Below are 18,371 nucleotides of genomic sequence, written 5' to 3'. Positions count from 1 at the left end.
GTTTTATTGATCTTTGCTATCATTTCCCTCATTTCTTTTTCATTTATTTCTGATCTGATTTTTATGATTTCTTTCCTCCTGCTAACTTTGGGGGTTTTTTGTTCTTCTTTCTCTAATTGCTTTAGGTGCAAGGTTAGGTTGTTTATTCAAGATGTTTCCTGTTTCTTAAGGTAAGATTGTATTGCTATAAACTTCCCTCTTAGAACTGCTTTTGCTGCATCCCATAGATTTTGAGTCGTCGTGTCTCCATTGTCATTTGTTTCTAGGTATTTTTTGATTATCGGAAAAGAACAAGTAAAGCTGTCACTGTTTGCAGAGGACATGATACTATACATAGAGAATCCTAAAGATGCTACCAGAAAACTACTAGAGCTAATCAATGAATTTGGTAAAGTAGCAGGATACAAAATTAATGCACAGAAATCTCTGGCATTCCTATACACTAAGGATGAAAAATCTGAAAGTGAAATCAAGAAAACACTCCCATTTACCATTGCAACAAAAAGAATAAAATGTCTAGGAATAAACCTACCTAAGGAGACAAAAGACCTGTATGCAGAAAATTATAAGACACTGATGAAAGAAATTAAAGATGATACAAATAGATGGAGAGATATACCATGTTCTTGGATAGGAAGAATCAACATTGTGAAAATGACTCTACTACCCAAAGCAATCTACAGATTCAATGCAATCCCTATGAAACTACCACTGGCATTTTTCACAGAACTAGAACAAAAAATTTCACAATTTGTATGGAAACACAAAAGACCCCGAATAGCCAAAGCAATCTTGAGAACAAAAAATGGAGCTGGAGGAATCAGGCTTCCTGACTTCAGACTATACTACAAAGCTACAGTAATCAAGACAGTATGGTACTGGCACAAAAACAGAAATATAGATCAATGGACAGGATAGAAAGCCCAGAGATAAACCCACGCACATATGGTCACCTTATCTTTGACAAAGGAGGCAGAAATGTACAGTGGAGAAAGGACAACATATTCAATAAGTGGTGCTGGGAAAACTGGACAGCTACATGTAAAAGTATGAGATTAGATTACTCCCTAATACCATACACAAAAATAAGCTCAAAATGGATTAAAGACCTAAATGTAAGGCCAGAAACTATCAAACTCTTAAAGGAAAACATAGGCAGAACACTCTATGACATAAATCACAGCAAGATCCTTTTTGACCCACCTCCTAGAGAAATGGAAATAAAAACAAAAGTAAACAAATGGGACCTAATGAAACTTAAAAGCTTTTGCGCAGCAAAGGAAAGCATAAAGAAGACCAAAAGACAACCCTCAGAATGGGAGAAAATATTTGCAAATGAAGCAACTGACAAAGGATTAATCTCCAAAATTTATAAGCAGCTCATGCAGCTTAATAACAAAAAAACAAACAACCCAATCCAAAAATGGGCAGAAGACCTAAATAGACATTTCTCCAAAGAAGATATACAGAGTGCCAACAAACACATGAAAGAATGCTCAACATCACTAATCATTAGAGAAATGCAAATCAAAACTACAATGAGATATCATCTCACACCAGTCAGAATGGTCATCATCAAAAAATCTAGAAACAATAAATGCTGGAGAGGGTGTGGAGAAAAGGGAACCCTCTTACACTGTTGGTGGGAATGTAAATTGATACAGCCACTGTGGAGAACAGTATGGAGGTTCCTTAAAAAGCTACAAATAGAACTACCATATGACCCAGCAATCCCACTACTGGGCATATACCCTGAGAAAACCATAATTCAAAAAGAGTCATGTACCAAAATGTTCATTGCAGCTCTATTTACAATAGCCCAGAGATGGAAACAACCTAAGTGTCCATCATCAGATGAATGGATAAAGAAGATGTGGCACATATATACAATGGAATATTACTCAGCCATAAAAAGAGACAAAATTGAGCTATTTGTAATGAGGTGGATAGACCTAGAGTCTGTCATACAGAGTGAAGTAAGTCAGAAAGAGAGAGACAAATACTGTATGCTAACACATATATATGGAATTTAAGAAAAAACAAAAATGTCATGAAAAACCTAGGGGTGAAACAGGAATAAAGACACAGACTTACTAGAGAATGGACTTGAGGCTATAGGGAGGGGTTAGGGTAAACGGTGACAAAGCGATAAAGAGGCATGGACATATATACACTACCAAACGTAAGGTAGATAGCTAGTGGGAAGCAGCCGCATAGCACAGGGAGATCAGCTCGGTGCTTTGTGACCGCCTGGAGGGGTGGGATAGGGAGGGTGGGAGGGAGGGAGACGCAAGAGGGAAGAGATATGGGAACATATGTATATATATATAACTGATTCATTTTGTTGTGAAGCTGAAACTAACATATCATTGTAAAGCAATTATACTCCAATAAAGTTGTTTAAAAAAAAAAAAAAGCTAGACAGTAGAATGGGAAAGGTAATGAATACATATGTATTCTTTTTTCTTCTCTTTCTTTTGCTTCCTTCCTTCCTTCCTTCCTTCCTTCCTTCCTTTCTTTCTTTCTTTCTTTCTTTCTTTCTTTCTTTCTTTCTTTCTTTCTCTCTCTCTCTCTTTCTTTCTTTCTTTTTTTCTACAGCAATGTCTAGTTAACATCTGTCCCCATACATAATTACATTTTTTTTCCTCTTGTGATGAGGATTTTTATGATCTATTCTTTTAGCAACTTTCAAATATGCAACACAGTATTATTAACTATGACTACCATGAAGTACACTACCATGACTACTTTATTAAAATCTGCTCCATTCTAGAGAAATTTGTCCCTTGGCCATACTTAACCACAAGGATGGCTGTGAAATATGGACTATCCATGTACCTGGCTATCATATTATTTCTCTAAAAGTAGGAAAAATAGATTTTGGTAGATACCAAGGGTTTTTGCCTCATGCACCATTATTGGTATTATAAAATAAAAATTGCAAAGGTAAAAAAAAAACAGCAAGAAACAAAAAAGAAATCCTGAAAATGTATTATGTATCAGATAGAGAAATATACTCTTTACAAAGGAATGTAATACTATTTACAAAGGAACTATTTACAAAGGAACAATTAAATGACAAGATAATTTGCATTAGAATCAATCTTCAAAATTGTGTGACCTTCCCATTATGAATTTTATATCTAAATGATCAAAGTAAAAGGTAAGAGTGACATTAAGCATTTTTACTAATGAAGGCATTATATCAAATATATACTATTGAATGCAAAAATATAGAGTAATAAAGAAAAATGGGAGTGACTAAACAAGTTGTATCTGGAATGGTTGAAAACGGTAAATATAGTTTCCCATGTCAAGAATTTGTTTTCTGCTATGTTGGGGGATATGTGTTGTTTTAATGAAAGTATTTGAATTTTATCAAATGGATTTTCTGTATCTCTTGAAGCCATTTTATGATTATTTGCCTCTAATTGTTTAGTGTTTTGGATTATATCAATCTTCTTTCTTATAGTAAATCATTTTCCATTTAATTAAATCCTCTGTTAACTTTTAAATATATATCAAACATAGAAATCCCAAAATAGAAAGTACACCTCTGTTGTGTTATGTATAAAAACATTCACAAATAATTTTCTCCACATATTTGAGCACAAGGAAAACATTAAAAAAGCAGAAAAATTGAAACAATAAAAATAGTAACCAGAAAAAATAGTAATTGATAGCAATCTTTTTCTAGAACTATATAAAAATGAAAATAAAAAAAGATCAGAATTTCTAGAAACTAATGATAATAAAATGGCCATGTTACAATCTACAGGATATTGCTAAAAAAATGCTTAGAAGAAAATTCCTCACATTAAATATCTGTATCAATGAATAAAAGAAAATTAAATATCCAATTCAAATATCTGGAAAAAAGAAACAAAATAACCAAAGGAAGCAGAATAAAAATATGCTAATAAAAACAAAAGCAGAGGGTTTCCCTGGTGGTGCAGTGGTTGAGAGTCTGCCTGCCAATGCAGGGGACACGGGTTTGTGTCCCAGTCCGGGAAGATCCCACGTGCTGCAGAGCGGCTGTGCCTGTGAGCCATGGCCGTTGAGCCTGCGCGTCCAGAGTCTGTTTCTCTGCAGCAGAAGAGGCCACAACAGTGAGAGGCCCGCGTACCACACACACACACACACAAAAGCAGAAATTATGAGCTAAAAAAATACAAACTTAAATTTAATAAGTAAATTAAAAGCTGACTGTTAAAAATCAACAAAATACAAAACTTTACTTTAAGTTATAAAAAAGAAAATACTGAAATTAAAGTAGAGAAACTTTGAATAAAATACAAAAGGGGAACTCTTTACAAAAAAAATTCTGTAGCTCTTTTGCACAATTCAACTTATACATTTGAAAATCTGTATGAAATGGATTACTTTTTAGGAATATGTAATTAACCAAAATTAACATCAGTGGAGATAATCTAAATGGAAAAAAACACCAGAAAAGGATTTGAGAAACTATATTATGAATGGCATTTCCATAAATAAGATGCATATAAAGTTTTACAGGGAAGTTCTGTCAATTCCATAAATGTCACATAATCCAAAGAGGAGAAAAATAATAAAAACTTCAAAATTCTCATATACAGCAAATATACTATGGTTACAAAAATATCATTGAGAATGAACACAAAATAAAATTGATGAAAAATCTCAAATATCAATATTTTCTCTTAAATATTAAATAAAATAGAAGCAAAGATAATGCAACAAAAATAATATACTTTAACAGACTGATATTGATTATAGAGATTTTTTAAATATTTTTAAAATATTATGATTTTTCATATTAAGACTTTTAAATATTAATTTAATATTAATAATATTAAAAGTAATATATTTTAAAATATTTAAATATTAAGATTTTTTAAATATTATGAAACCCCAAAATACAATGTATCATATTAATAGATCTATGAAGAAAAAGTATCAATGATTACCATAAATTCTTACAAAGTACTTGACAAAGTTCAACACACTTATAGATTTTATCACCAAAGTATTTTAGTAAAATATTTAGGAAAAAAAAGTTAACAAAAAATTTGCATAATTTATATAAGGAAAATTTAAACCACTGTTGAAACGAACAAAACTATATTTAAGAAAAATGGAAAAAAAGCTTGTTTTTGTATATTGTGATTCAACAGTACCACAAAAAGTCAATTCTTTTTGAATTACTTTTTGAGTTAACCTTGATTGAGCTCTACAAAAATACCAATATTTATTTTGCAATTAGAGAACTTGATTATAAAGGTCATATATAAATTTGTATTTATCTTTATAGATATAAATCCCAGAATAGTCAGAAAATTCCTTAAAAAAGCAATATGTTCAGCTAGAAATTAAAATATATTATAGAGCCTCTATTATACACACAGATGCAATATTTATGCATCTATCATTAGCCAGGCCAGCGAAGTAGAAAAAGTCCAGGTATAGAAATAGACTTGAGTGAATTTAATAATTTTGTATGTGATGAAGTTTCAACTAAGCCGGGGGTTAGCCCCACCTACCAGCTTCCCCATAGGATTGGTTCTGCCTCAACAGAGGGCCCACACATAGGGGGAATATAGAGCTCTGGTGACCATGGTGGAGTGTGTGCAACTGGGCTCAACAGGACATGTCCTACATGAGGTGGCTTCCTCACAGTCAGGACATGTAACCAACATACCTAGTACACAGAAATAAACACAGAAAATGAGGCAAAATTAGGACACAGAGGAATATGTTCCAAGTAAAGAAATAAGACAAAACCCAGAAGAAAAAATAAGAAACATGGAGATAAGCAATCTACCCAATAAAGAATTCAAGGTAGTGATTATAAAGATGTTCAACGAAGACAGAGAAGAATAGATTAACCCAGTGAAATTTTTTTTTTTTTTTTTTTTGTGGTACACAGGCCTCTCACTGCCGCAGCCCCTCCTGTTGCAGAGCACAGGCTCTGGATGTACAGGCCCTGTGGCCATGGCTCATGGGCCCAGCCACTCTGTGGCACATGGGATCCTCCCAGACTGGGGCACGAACCTGTGTCCCTTGCATCGGCAGGCAGACTCCCAATCACTGAGCCACCAGGGAAACCCACAGTGAAATTTTTAACAAAGAGAAAATATATAGAAGAACCAAACAGGGCTGAAGAATACAATAACTTAAATTTAAAAAATACACTAGAACGGGCTTCCCTGGTGGCGCAGTGGTTGAGAGTCCACCTGCTGATGCAGGGGACACGGGTTCGTGCCCTGGTCTGGGAAGATCCCACATGCTGCAGAGCAGCTGTGACCGTGAGCCATGGCTGCTGAGCCTGAGCATTCGGAGCCTGTGCTCCACAACGGGAGAGGCCACAACAGTGAGAGGCCAGCATACCACAAAAAAAATAAAATAAAAAATAAAAACACTAGAATAAATCAACAGTAAATTAGATGGTACAGAAGAATGCATGAGCGAACTGGAAGACAGAGTAGTAGAAATCACCCAGGCTGAACAGAAAAAAAGAAAAAAAAATTAAAAATGAGAACAATTTAAGAGACATCTGGGACAACATCAAGAATATGAACATTGATATTAGAGGGGACCCACAAGGAGAAAAGAGAGAGAGAGAGAGAAAGAGGTAGATGGTTTATTTGAAAAAAAATAGCTTAAAACTTCCTTAGCCTGGGAAGGAAACAGACATCTAGTTTCAGGAAGCACAGAGAGTCTCAAACAAGATGAACCCACACCAAGACAGATTATAATTAAACTGGCAAAAAATTAATTATAAAGAGAGAATCTTAGAAACAGCAAGAGAAAAGCAACTGCTTACAACCAAGGGAACTCCCATTAAACTATCAGCTGATTTTTCAGCAGAAACTATGCAAGCCAGGCAGCGTGGCAGGATATATTCAAAGTGATAAAAGAAAAACATCTACAACCAAGAATATTCTACCCAGCAAGGTTATCATTCAGATTTGAAGGAGAGATGAAGAGTCCTACAGAGAAGCAAAAGATAAAAGTTTTCAGCACTGCTAAACTGGCTTTACAAGAAATGATGAGGGGACTTCTCAAAGTAGAAAAGAAAAGGCCACAACTAGAAATATGAAAGAATATATCTCATTGGTAAATGCAAATATACATTAAATGTAGATCAACTACTTATAATACTAGTAGGAAGATTTTTTTAAGTAGCAAAATCATCTATATCCACAATAAGTAGCTAGGTTATAAACAAAATATTATAAAATATGATATAAAAAAATAAATGTGGGCAGGGAGAGTAAATATGCAGGGTTGTTAGAATGTTTGAACTTAAGAGATAATCAAATTAAAACAGTCACATAAGTATATAGGTTGTTCTATATGAACTTCATGTTAACCACAAACCAAAAATCTATAATAGATACTTATGCAAAAAAAGAGAAGGAAATCCAATTATAATATTAAAGATAGTCGTCAAGTCATAAGGGAAGATAGCAAAAGAAAAAGAAAGAAATAAAAAAGAAATACAAAAACAAACCCAGAACAATTAACAAAATGTCAGTAAGTACATCCCTGTCAATAATTAATTTAAATGTAAATGGACTGAATGCTACAATCAAAAAACAGAGAGTGGCTAAATGGATTAAAAAAAAAAGACCCATATTAATGCTGCCTACAAGAGACTCATTTCAGATCTAAATACACACACAGACTGAAATTAAAGGAATGAAAATTGGTATTCCATGCAGATGGAAATGAAAAGAGAGCTGGGGTAGAAATACTTAGACAAGATAGACTTTAAAACAAAGACTATAACAAATGACAAAAAAACCCAAAAAACATTGCATAAGGATCAAGGGATCACTCCAACAAGAAGATATAACAATTGTAAATATATATGCACCAAACATAGGAGATCTAGATACATAAAACAAATATTAACAAACAGAAAGGGAGAAATTATCAACTCAATAGTAATACAATCATACTAAAAGATTTTAACATCCCATTTACATTAATGGACAAATCATTTAGACAGAAAATCAACAAGGAAATACTGGGCTTAAAGGACACATTTCACACATTAGGATGAACTTAATGGATTATATATATGGAACATTCCATCCAAAAGAAGCACCATACACATTCTTCAGGAATAGGTCACATGTTAGGTCACAAAACAAGTCTCAATAAATTTAAGAAGATTAACGTCATATCAACCATTGTTTCTGAACACAATGTTGAGAAGTCAACTTCAAGGAAAAATGTACAAAAAACACAATTATGTGAAAGCTAAACAAAATAGTACCAAACAACCAACTGGTTACCAAAGAAATCAAAGAGGAAATTAAAAAAAAAAAAACCCTGGAGACAAATTAAAATGAAAACACATCTATCCAAACTCTATAGGATGCAGCAAAAGCAATTCTAAAAGGAAACTTTATAACAATACAAGCCTACCTCAGGAAATTTTAAAAAAATAATCAGTAATAAGGGCTTCCCTGGTGGCACAGTTGTTGAGAGTCCACATGCTGATGCAGGGGACACGGGTTCATGCCCCAGTCCGGGAAGATCCCGCATGCCATGGAGCAGCTGGGCCCGTGAGCCATGGCCACAGGGCCTGCACGTCCAGAGCCTGTGCTCTGCAACAGGAGAAGCCACAACAGTGAAAGGCCTACGTACCGCAAAAAAAAAAAAAAAAAAAAAAATCAGTAATAAAAACAAGAAAACAATAAACGTCCAAGACCATGTGTCTTTGCAGGTGAATTATACAAAATATTTAAAGAAGATTTAACTCCTATACTTCTCAAACAATTTAAATAAAATGAAAAGAAAGAAACTCTTCCGAATTCATTCTGTGAGACCATCAGACAAAGATATCACACACACAAAAATTACAGGTCAATTTCACTGATGATAAAATATACAAAAATCTTCAACATAATATTAGCAAACTGAATTCAACAATATATTGAAGGCATCATACACAATTATCAAAGTGGGATTTGTTTCAGGGATGCAAGGATCATTTAATATCCACAGGTCAATCAGTGTGATACCCCACATTAACAAATTAAAGAATAAAAATCATATGCTCATCTTAACAGATGCAGAAAAAAATTCTTCAACAAAATGCAACATCCGTTTATAACAAATTCTCAATAAAGTGGGTATAGAGGGAATATCCTTCAATATAATATAGGCCATATATGACAAACCCAGAGCCAACAGTATACTCAACAGTAAAAAGTTGAAAGCATTTCTTTTAAGATCAGGAACAAGACAAAGATGCCCACTTTCATCATTTTTATTCAACACAGTATTGGAAGCCCTAGTCACAGCAAATAGACAAGAAAAACAATAAAAGAAACCCATATTGGAAAGGAAGAAATAAATCTGTCTCTATTTGCAGATGACATGATAAGAGTGTATCCTAAAGACGTAACTAAAAAACTATTAGAACTCATCAATGCAGGGTTCAAAATTAATACACAGAAATCTGCACTTCTATACATTAACAACAAACTATCAGAAAGAGAAATTAAGTAAACAATCCCAGTTACAATCACAGCAAAAAGAATAAAATACCTAGAAATAAACCTAACTAAATAAAAGACTCTGAAACTGTAAGACACTGATTAAAAAAAATAGAAGATGACACAGATGAAAAGATACTATATTCATGGACTGGAAAAATTAATAATGTTTAAATGACCATTCCACCTAAGGCAATCTATATCAAAATACTACTGGCATTTTTTTGAGACCTAGAACAAATAAACGTAAAATTTGTATGAAACACAAAAGACACTGAATAATTAAAACTATCTTAAGAAAGAAGAAAAAAGCTGGGGGTATCATGTGGTCTGATTTCAAAATAAACCACAAAACTATAGTAACAAATGCAGTATGATACAGACACATAGATCAATTGAACCAAATAGTAATCTCAGAAATAAACCCACACTTATATGGCCAGTTAACCTATGACAAACAGGGCAAGAATATACAAAGAGTAAAAGACAGCTTCTTCAATAAATGGCGTTGGGAAAACTAGACAGTTTCATGAAAAATAATTAATCTGGACTATTTTCTCACACTATATACAAAAATAAATTCAAAATGGATTAAAGACTTAACTGTATAATATGAAATCATAAAACTAGAAGAAATCTTATGCAGTACACTCTCTGACAAAAATCTTAGCAGTTTTTTTTGGATCTGTCTCCTTAAGCAAGGAAAACAAGCAAAAATAAACAAATGGAACCATAGCAAAGTAAAAACTTTGAATAGCAAAAGAAACTTAACACATGCAGAAGCAGCCTACTGAAAGGGAGAAAATGTTTGCAATGATCTATCCCATAAGGGGTTAATATCTAAAATATACAACGAACTGATATCTAAAAAAAATACAACCTGATAAAAAAGTGGGCATAGGACCTAAATAGACATTTTTCCATAGAAGACACACAGAGACCACACACATGTGAAAAGACATTCCACATTGCTAATCATCAAAGAAATGCAAGTCAAAATCACAATGCTATATCACCTCACACCTGTCAGAGTGGCTATTACCAAAAAGAAAACTATATCATGTGTTAGTAAGGATGTGGGGGAAAGGAGACAGTCATGTGCTGTTAGTGGGAATGTAAATTGGTATGGTCACTGTGAAAAATAGTATGGCATTTCCTCAAAAAATTAAAAATAAAACTACTTTGTGATACAGCAATTCCACTGGGGAGTATTTTTATGAAGAAAACAGAAACATTAATTCAAAAAGTTATGTGCACCCCAATGTTCATAGCACATTATTTATAATAGCTAAGATATGGAAGAAACCTAAGTGCCCATCACTAGGTAAGTGAATAAAGAAGATGTGAGATACACACACACACACACACACACACACACACAATGGAATATTACCCATCCATAAGAAAAATGAAATCTTGCCATTTGTGACAACATGAATGAAACTAGAAGTTATTACACTAAATGATATAAGACAGAGAAAGACAAATACCATATTATTTCACTTATATGTGGAAACAATAAACAAAACAAATGAGCAAACCTAACAAAATAGAAGCAGACACATACTTATAGGTACAGAGGACAAACTGATGGTTGCCGGGGGTGGGGAGGGATGGGGGAGTTTAGTATGATAGGTGAGAGAGATTAAGAGGTACAAACTTCCAGTTATAAAATAAGTCATGGGAATATAATGTCCAGCATAGGGAATATAGTCAATAATAATGTATTAACCTTGTATGGTGACAGATGTAACTAAAGTTATCATAGTGATCATTTTGTAATGCATAGTAATATCAAATCACTATGTTGTATACCTGAAACATATAATATTCTGTTATTATACTCTAATAAAAAGCCAAAAAAATAAAAAAAGAAATTGAATACTTACCTAGAATAATATGTAAAATCATGGTCAAATATCACACCATATACCAATGTAAATTTCAAATAAATTGGAAGTCTAAATGTAAAAATGAAAATATAGGAGTTTTAGAAAAAAAAATGAGAGAATTACATCATTATCTGAGACAGAGGAAAACAGGAGTCAAACAGGAAGATAAAAAAGAGATATTTGATTATATTTTAAATGGAAAACTTTTGTATGGAAAAACACTACATGCAAAGTCCAAAGAAAAAGGACAAACAAGCAGAAAATATTTGCAACATTTATTACAAATAAAGGGCTTATATCTTTATATGTCAAAACTTCTACACATTAAGGAAAATGTGGCCAACAATCTAATATAAAGTGGAGAAAACATATCAATATAATCCGTTCACTGAACAAGAAAGAAAAATTCTTAATCATGTGAAAGAAATATTCAACCTCATGTATAATAAGAAAAAAGCATATTAAATCATATTGATAATACTTTCACATTATCTAAAATATCAAAATCGAAAAGATTGGGAAACAATCCTTATTTACAAAGCTGTAGGAAAATGGACACTTTTATATATTGGTTTTTTGAGAAGATCAAACAAATTGTGATAACATTTAAGCAGACAGAACAAGGAAAAAAAAAAATAGACTGCCAAATTAGGAATGAAAAGAGGACATCACTACAAACCCTACAGAAACTAAAAGGGTTATAAAGGAATACTATGAACAGTTTTATGTCAACACAGTAGACAGTTTAGATGGAATGAACAAATTCCTAGAAAGAAACAGATTAACAAAAACTGAAAAAGAATTAGAAAATCTGAATGGTCTGAAGTAATGAAATAAAATAAAATAATAATTTAAAATGTTCTCAGAAATAAAAGCTCAGGCCCAGCTGGCTTCAGTAATGAGTTCTGCCAAATATTTTTAAATGAAATAATAACAACCTTTCTCAAACTCTTCCAGAAATAGAATATGAGAAAACACTTCACATCTCATTCTATGAGGTCAGTATTACACTGATACTAAAGTCAGACAAAGTATTAAAAAAAGAACCTCAGATCTATATCTCTCATCAATACAGGCATGAAAATCTTCAACATGATAATAGAAAACTGAGTGCAGCAACATACTAAAAGATTATATACCATGGCCAAGAAGAATTTATTCAAACAATACAAAGTTTTTTTTTTAACATCTGGAAATCATTTAATGTAATGAATTATATTAACAGAAAAAGAAAAAAAAATAACATGATCACCTCAATAGATAGAGGAAAAGTATTTGACAATGTCATAAAAACACTCAACGAATTAGAAATAGAAGTGAACTTTCTCAACATGGTAAAGGACATCTATAGGAGACCTAACGTCACAGTTAATAATGAAAGACTGAATGTTTTCCATGTGACATAGGAACAAGGCAAAGATGTTCACTTTTGACACTTCTATTCAACACTGTACTAGAATTCTAGCTGTAAAGTCAGGAGACAAAAAGAAATAAAGAGCATTTAGATCAGAAAGGAGTAAAACTGTCTTTATATGCAGATGACATTATTCAGTATGTTGAGAATCCTAGACAATCCACAGAAACAATCACCCCCCTGCCAAAAAAAAAAAAAAAAACTATTAGAACTAGTAAACAAGTTTAGCAAGGATGCATAATACATGATACAACATTGTATTTCTATATTCAATCAATTAACAATCAGAAAACAAAAGTAAGTTATTCCATTTTCAATTACATCAGACTAAAAACTTTAGGAATAAATTTAATGAAAAGTGTATGACTTGTACTCTGAAAACTATAAATCTCTGCTGATTGAAATTAAAGTCTAAATGGATGGAAACACATTCATGGATTTGAATAGATTTCAAATATATTCATGTATTTGAAGACTCATTATCAAGATAAGGAGTCTTCCAAAATTAATCTAGCTATCTTTATATATAGATAAGCTGATCCTAAAATTTACATGTAAATACAAAGGACCCCAAGTAGCTAAAACCATACAGAACAAATTTGAAGGACTTATACTTCTCAATTTCAAAACTTACTATAAAGGTACAGTAATCATGATAGTGTGTCATCTGCATATACATATATATACATATATATATGCAGATCCCTCTCTATATGTCTACAAAGCCTCTATTTGTCTAGAATTCTAGAAAGTCTAGAAATTAATTCTTACACTAACAGTTGACTTGACATAGATACCAAGGCAATTCAACAGAGAAAGGATAGTCTTTTCAACAAGTTTTGCTGAGTAAATTATATATTTGCATGCTAAAATACACACATATAATACATAATACACAAAATATAAATTATAGTGAATAATAGAATTAAATGCAAGAGCTAGCACTATGAATACCTTAGAAGAATACATTGGAAAAATATCTTCATGACCTTGGGTTAGGCAAAAATTTCTTAACTACAAGACCTAAACACAATCCTTTAAAAAAAAGATTAATTAAACTCTATGAAAATTCAAAATTGCACTTCAAAAGACATCATTAAGGAGTTAAAAAGATAAGCCAGACCTGGAAAAAGTATTTACAAATCATTAATCCAATAAAAGACTGTGTCCAGAATTTGAATTTGAATAGGCAATTGAGTAAATACTTCACAGAGGAAGATAGACAAAAGGTCAATAAGCTGATGAATAAATGTTACACATTATTTGCCATTAGGAAGTACAAATTAAAATTACAATGATATAACGCTTCACACTCACTGGAATAGCTGAAGTCAAAAAGACAGGGAGTATCATGTATTGGTGAGGGTCTGGAGAAATTGTAACCCTCAGATATCCCTGGTAGGAAGTAAAATAGTGTTTACCTACTTTGGAAGACAGTATGGGATTTTCTCTAAAAGTTAAATATAAACTTATCATATGACTATCAGTTCCACTCCTAGGTATCTTTCAAGGAAGTGAAAACATACATCCACCAAAAAAAAACCCTTATATTCAAATATTTACAGCAGCGTTATTTATAATAGTCAAGAACTGGAAACAATTCTATCAACTGGTGACTGGATAAAGGAAACGTGTTATTTACATACAACGGAATGCTATTCAGTACCAAATAGGTAGGGAGTACTGAAATATGATACAAAGTGATGAACCTTGAAGCCATGCTAAACCTAGGGTAGACTTTTTCTCTAAAAGGACAGATCATAAAGTCTTTAAATTTTGGAGTCCATAAAATTTCTGGTACAACTATTCAACTCTGACCTTGTAGTGGGAAAGTAGCCATAGATATTATATAAATGAATGGGTAAGGCTGTAGTCAACACAACTTTATTTATAAAATAGGGGGTTAGGCAGGATTGTCCTGTGGGCTGCAGTTTTCTGATTTCTGTGCTAAGGGGAAAGAAACAGATGCAAAAGACTGCTTAGTGTATGATTCCATATATGAGATGTCCAGAATTGGCACATCTCGGAAGGGGGATTGGCTGTGAAAGGCATTTAAGAGATTTTGGGTCGGGGGTGATTTAACGCTCTGAACTTGAAACTCAGATTTTGGTGATGGTTATACAACTCTGTAAATTTATTAAAAATCTTTACATTGTAAAGGTAAAAATCAATTTTATGATGTACAAATCATATGACAAAATATTAGCATTTGTTAAATATATGTAGTAGATATATGATTGTAATATCATTTGGTACACTTTTCTATATTCTTACAATATTTCATAATTAAAACACGAAAAGATAATTGTTATGTTCCAAACCCACATATTGAACAGAATTAAAATAAGACCCAGAGAAGCTACGTTACTCATTCAGAATTATATAACCAATTAATGCAGTCAAGACTTAGATTCAGGCCTCCTTATGTTTATTTCTTTTGCACTGAATTCCATTGCTTTATTTTCATAGGGAGGAAAGAAACATGGAGGCAATAGAGTATTTTATTCTTTGTTCTCTATTTATTTTCCTATTTTCTCCATGTTGAGCTACTCTATAAGAAACTAACTCACAGAAACAATAGTAAACTCCTAGAATTTTACAAGGGTAAATGTAAACATCAGATATGTAAATGCTGTGTTTAGGTGGCGTCTTCGGTCTTTGATAACTCTCTGTAAATATTATTTGTTAATATAATAAAACTTTGGAAAGACATCATCTTAATAGCATACTGGATTTTTTTTTTCTTTTTTATCATCTTCCTTCAAACAGTGACAGGCTAGATACAAATTCAATGAATCAGTTTCCCAAGGGTTAATATCTTTATTAAACATGTGCAATCTTCAAGTACTGTTAAAGAAATTATTTTTGGAAAATTTATCAACTGCCATGACATATTAGTGCTTTGTGTGTGTGTGATTCTTTCAGCTTTTAAACACCTGCCCCTTCAAAAAAGAAGCACTTTAATTCATCCCTATTTACACATTTTAAAAGTTTTAGAGTTATTTAAATGTTAGAATATGCCAGAACACGAAAATAAAATCTTGATGAAAAGTTCAGTACCCATGATAGTTATTTATTATTATTCATATTGATTGCATCCCATTTATATGTTTGCCTTTGATATTCCTTTAAATTGGAAAAAGTCATTAGTGCAATTACTTTCTGTGTTGATTTATACAGCTTGTTTCCTTGCTTGGCTCTAGGATACTGACTTCGTTTCTCATGAAGGATACTACAGACCATTAAGTTTAGCGATCTGGATCCCAGTAGTTTTGAGCCCCAATTGCATTTTAAAAAAATTTTGTGAGAGACTGTTTTGCCAAATTTTTGCATATTAGTTTTTAAGAAGGAAAGAGGAAGCTTTAGCAAAAACATGAATCAATTTCTGTAGACCTCAACAATTGTTTCTCCCACTGTGTATATCTATTGGTAGAGCTAAGCAAAAGGAGTGAGATTTGGGCCATATTTGGAGCAATTTCCCATTCCATACTTCTCATCTTTCTCTATTAGAAAGTAAAAATATAAAGTGAAGTGAAACAAAACAAAAACATTAAAATCAAATAAATGCAAATCATGGGAATGTGTACAGGTGGTCAAGAGAAAGTACTTAAAATTTTCTAGAAGAGACTCAAGCTCATTCATTGACAAGTTGAGTTGATTGGGATAAAATGCTGTTGTTTATGTTATTCTAATAGGTTGGATTTGAAGTTGTTACTGCAGGAGATTGAGTTAGAGTATACTATAACGCCAGCCAAATTTCATCTAAGTTGTTTATTTTTACTTCTCTCTTTAAAATATGTATGTACATATATACAAAATAGCTGACTGCTATTTTACATTGGTTTTAAATTGCTCTTATTTGCTAAGAGTGTTTAGTAGCCTGGATAGCCAAAAATCTGTGAATTAGTCCTTGTCCTAGCAAAGCTTTGTTAAATTTAGAGACACTCTGTTGCCTTCCCTACACAAAATGAGCACTGTGACTTTGGCTCCTCTTTATATAGTAAATAGGCTTTAAAATATTGGGTCGGGCTTCCCTGGTGGCGCAGTGATTGAGAGTCCGCCTGCCGATGCAGGGGATACGGGTTCGTGCCCCGGTCTGCGAAGATCCCACATGCCGCGGAGAGGCTGGGACCGTGAGCCATGGCCGCTGAGCCTGCGCGTCCGGAGCCTGTGCTCCGCAATGGGAGAGGCCACAATAGTTAGAGGCCCGCGTACCGCAAAAAAAAAAAAAAAAAAAAAAAATTGGGTCGTTTAACTGGCAGTAGCTTTTAAAGCAAAGCAAAAAAAAAAAAAAAAAAAAAACACAGCAAAAACAAACAAAAACATTCTGTTTTCTGCTAAGTTTTAAGGTTATCATTTAATTATCTATGGAGAATGGAAAAATGTCTGGACACCTCATAACGCTGTTTCCTGAATGACTCTGAAAAGGGTATTCAGTGTAAGTTCACAAAGTTGGGAGGTGCTTTCCCCCAAGAACTTTTTTCACCCCTTGAGATGATGTTATAAGTCTGGCAAGAGAAGCAGCTCTGGATGAAAATAGTGGGGAAAGTGGTAGATGATAATCCCAGCCACATAAATGCTAACAGCTTGTGACTCCTGACATATGTCTCGTTAATTGTTTTGCACCAAAAAAATGTACTGCTCAATTTAATTACCCGTATTTTTTCAGCAGTCCCCATCTCAATTCTAATATTAGCTAACTTTTTACAGAGGTTTGTTTGTTGTTGAGCACTATTTGAAGCCTTTAAAGTTTTAAATATATTAATTTATTTAATTCTTCCAGTGACTCTAGGAGGTGGATACTATTTTATTCTAACTTTACAGATGGGGAAATTGAAGCACACAGAAGGAAGTGACTTGCTCAAGTTCATCCCAATCTTAAGAGACAGAAACAGGACAAGCATAGGCTTTTGCATCTAATTTTTCCTTTTAAAAAAACTTGTAACTTGGTTATAATAAGGACTATTTGAAAAGAATACATCATCAGCTCAGAATGAAACATTCAAAAGAGCATTCAAACTATGCTTGGAACAATGTCAGATATTTAGAAGTTTATATCCTCTCAGTTTCCCTTTTTTTTTTTTTAAGAACAACACTCCTATGGATGCAGAGGACTCATTTATCTTTCAGAAACAAAAGCTGCATCATCTTTGTCATCCCTCTGATGCTTGTACAAATGTTTCTTTCTCTGAGAAAGTATCTTTCACCAGGCTATCCCTCCAATCCCAACACACACACACACACACACACACACACACACACACACACACACACACTCCACTCCAGCCCATCTCTCTGTGTCTTTCTGTATGTGAGTGGTTGTGTCAGATTCTCCTGCAAACTCATTTGCTCTGGGAGACATTTTTAAAGAATTCCACCTCACTCCAATTAGTAGATCTGAACCCTGCAATTTGTCACTAAGGTCAAAGTTCATGAGGACATTGAGAGGGACTTTCTCTAACTTAGGTCTGAAGGCTGCCCTGCCCTGCCACCATGTCAAGTAGGCCAGAGAGTCAGCATATACATGTCCAGATTCTTTGACCTCTGGCTAATCAGAAAGGAAGCCTGGAT

This window comes from Grampus griseus (assembly GCF_964374135.1).
Source record: "Grampus griseus genome assembly, chromosome: 12".
Classification (NCBI taxonomy): domain Eukaryota; kingdom Metazoa; phylum Chordata; class Mammalia; order Artiodactyla; family Delphinidae; genus Grampus; species Grampus griseus.
This window is presented reverse-complemented; position numbering follows the sequence as displayed.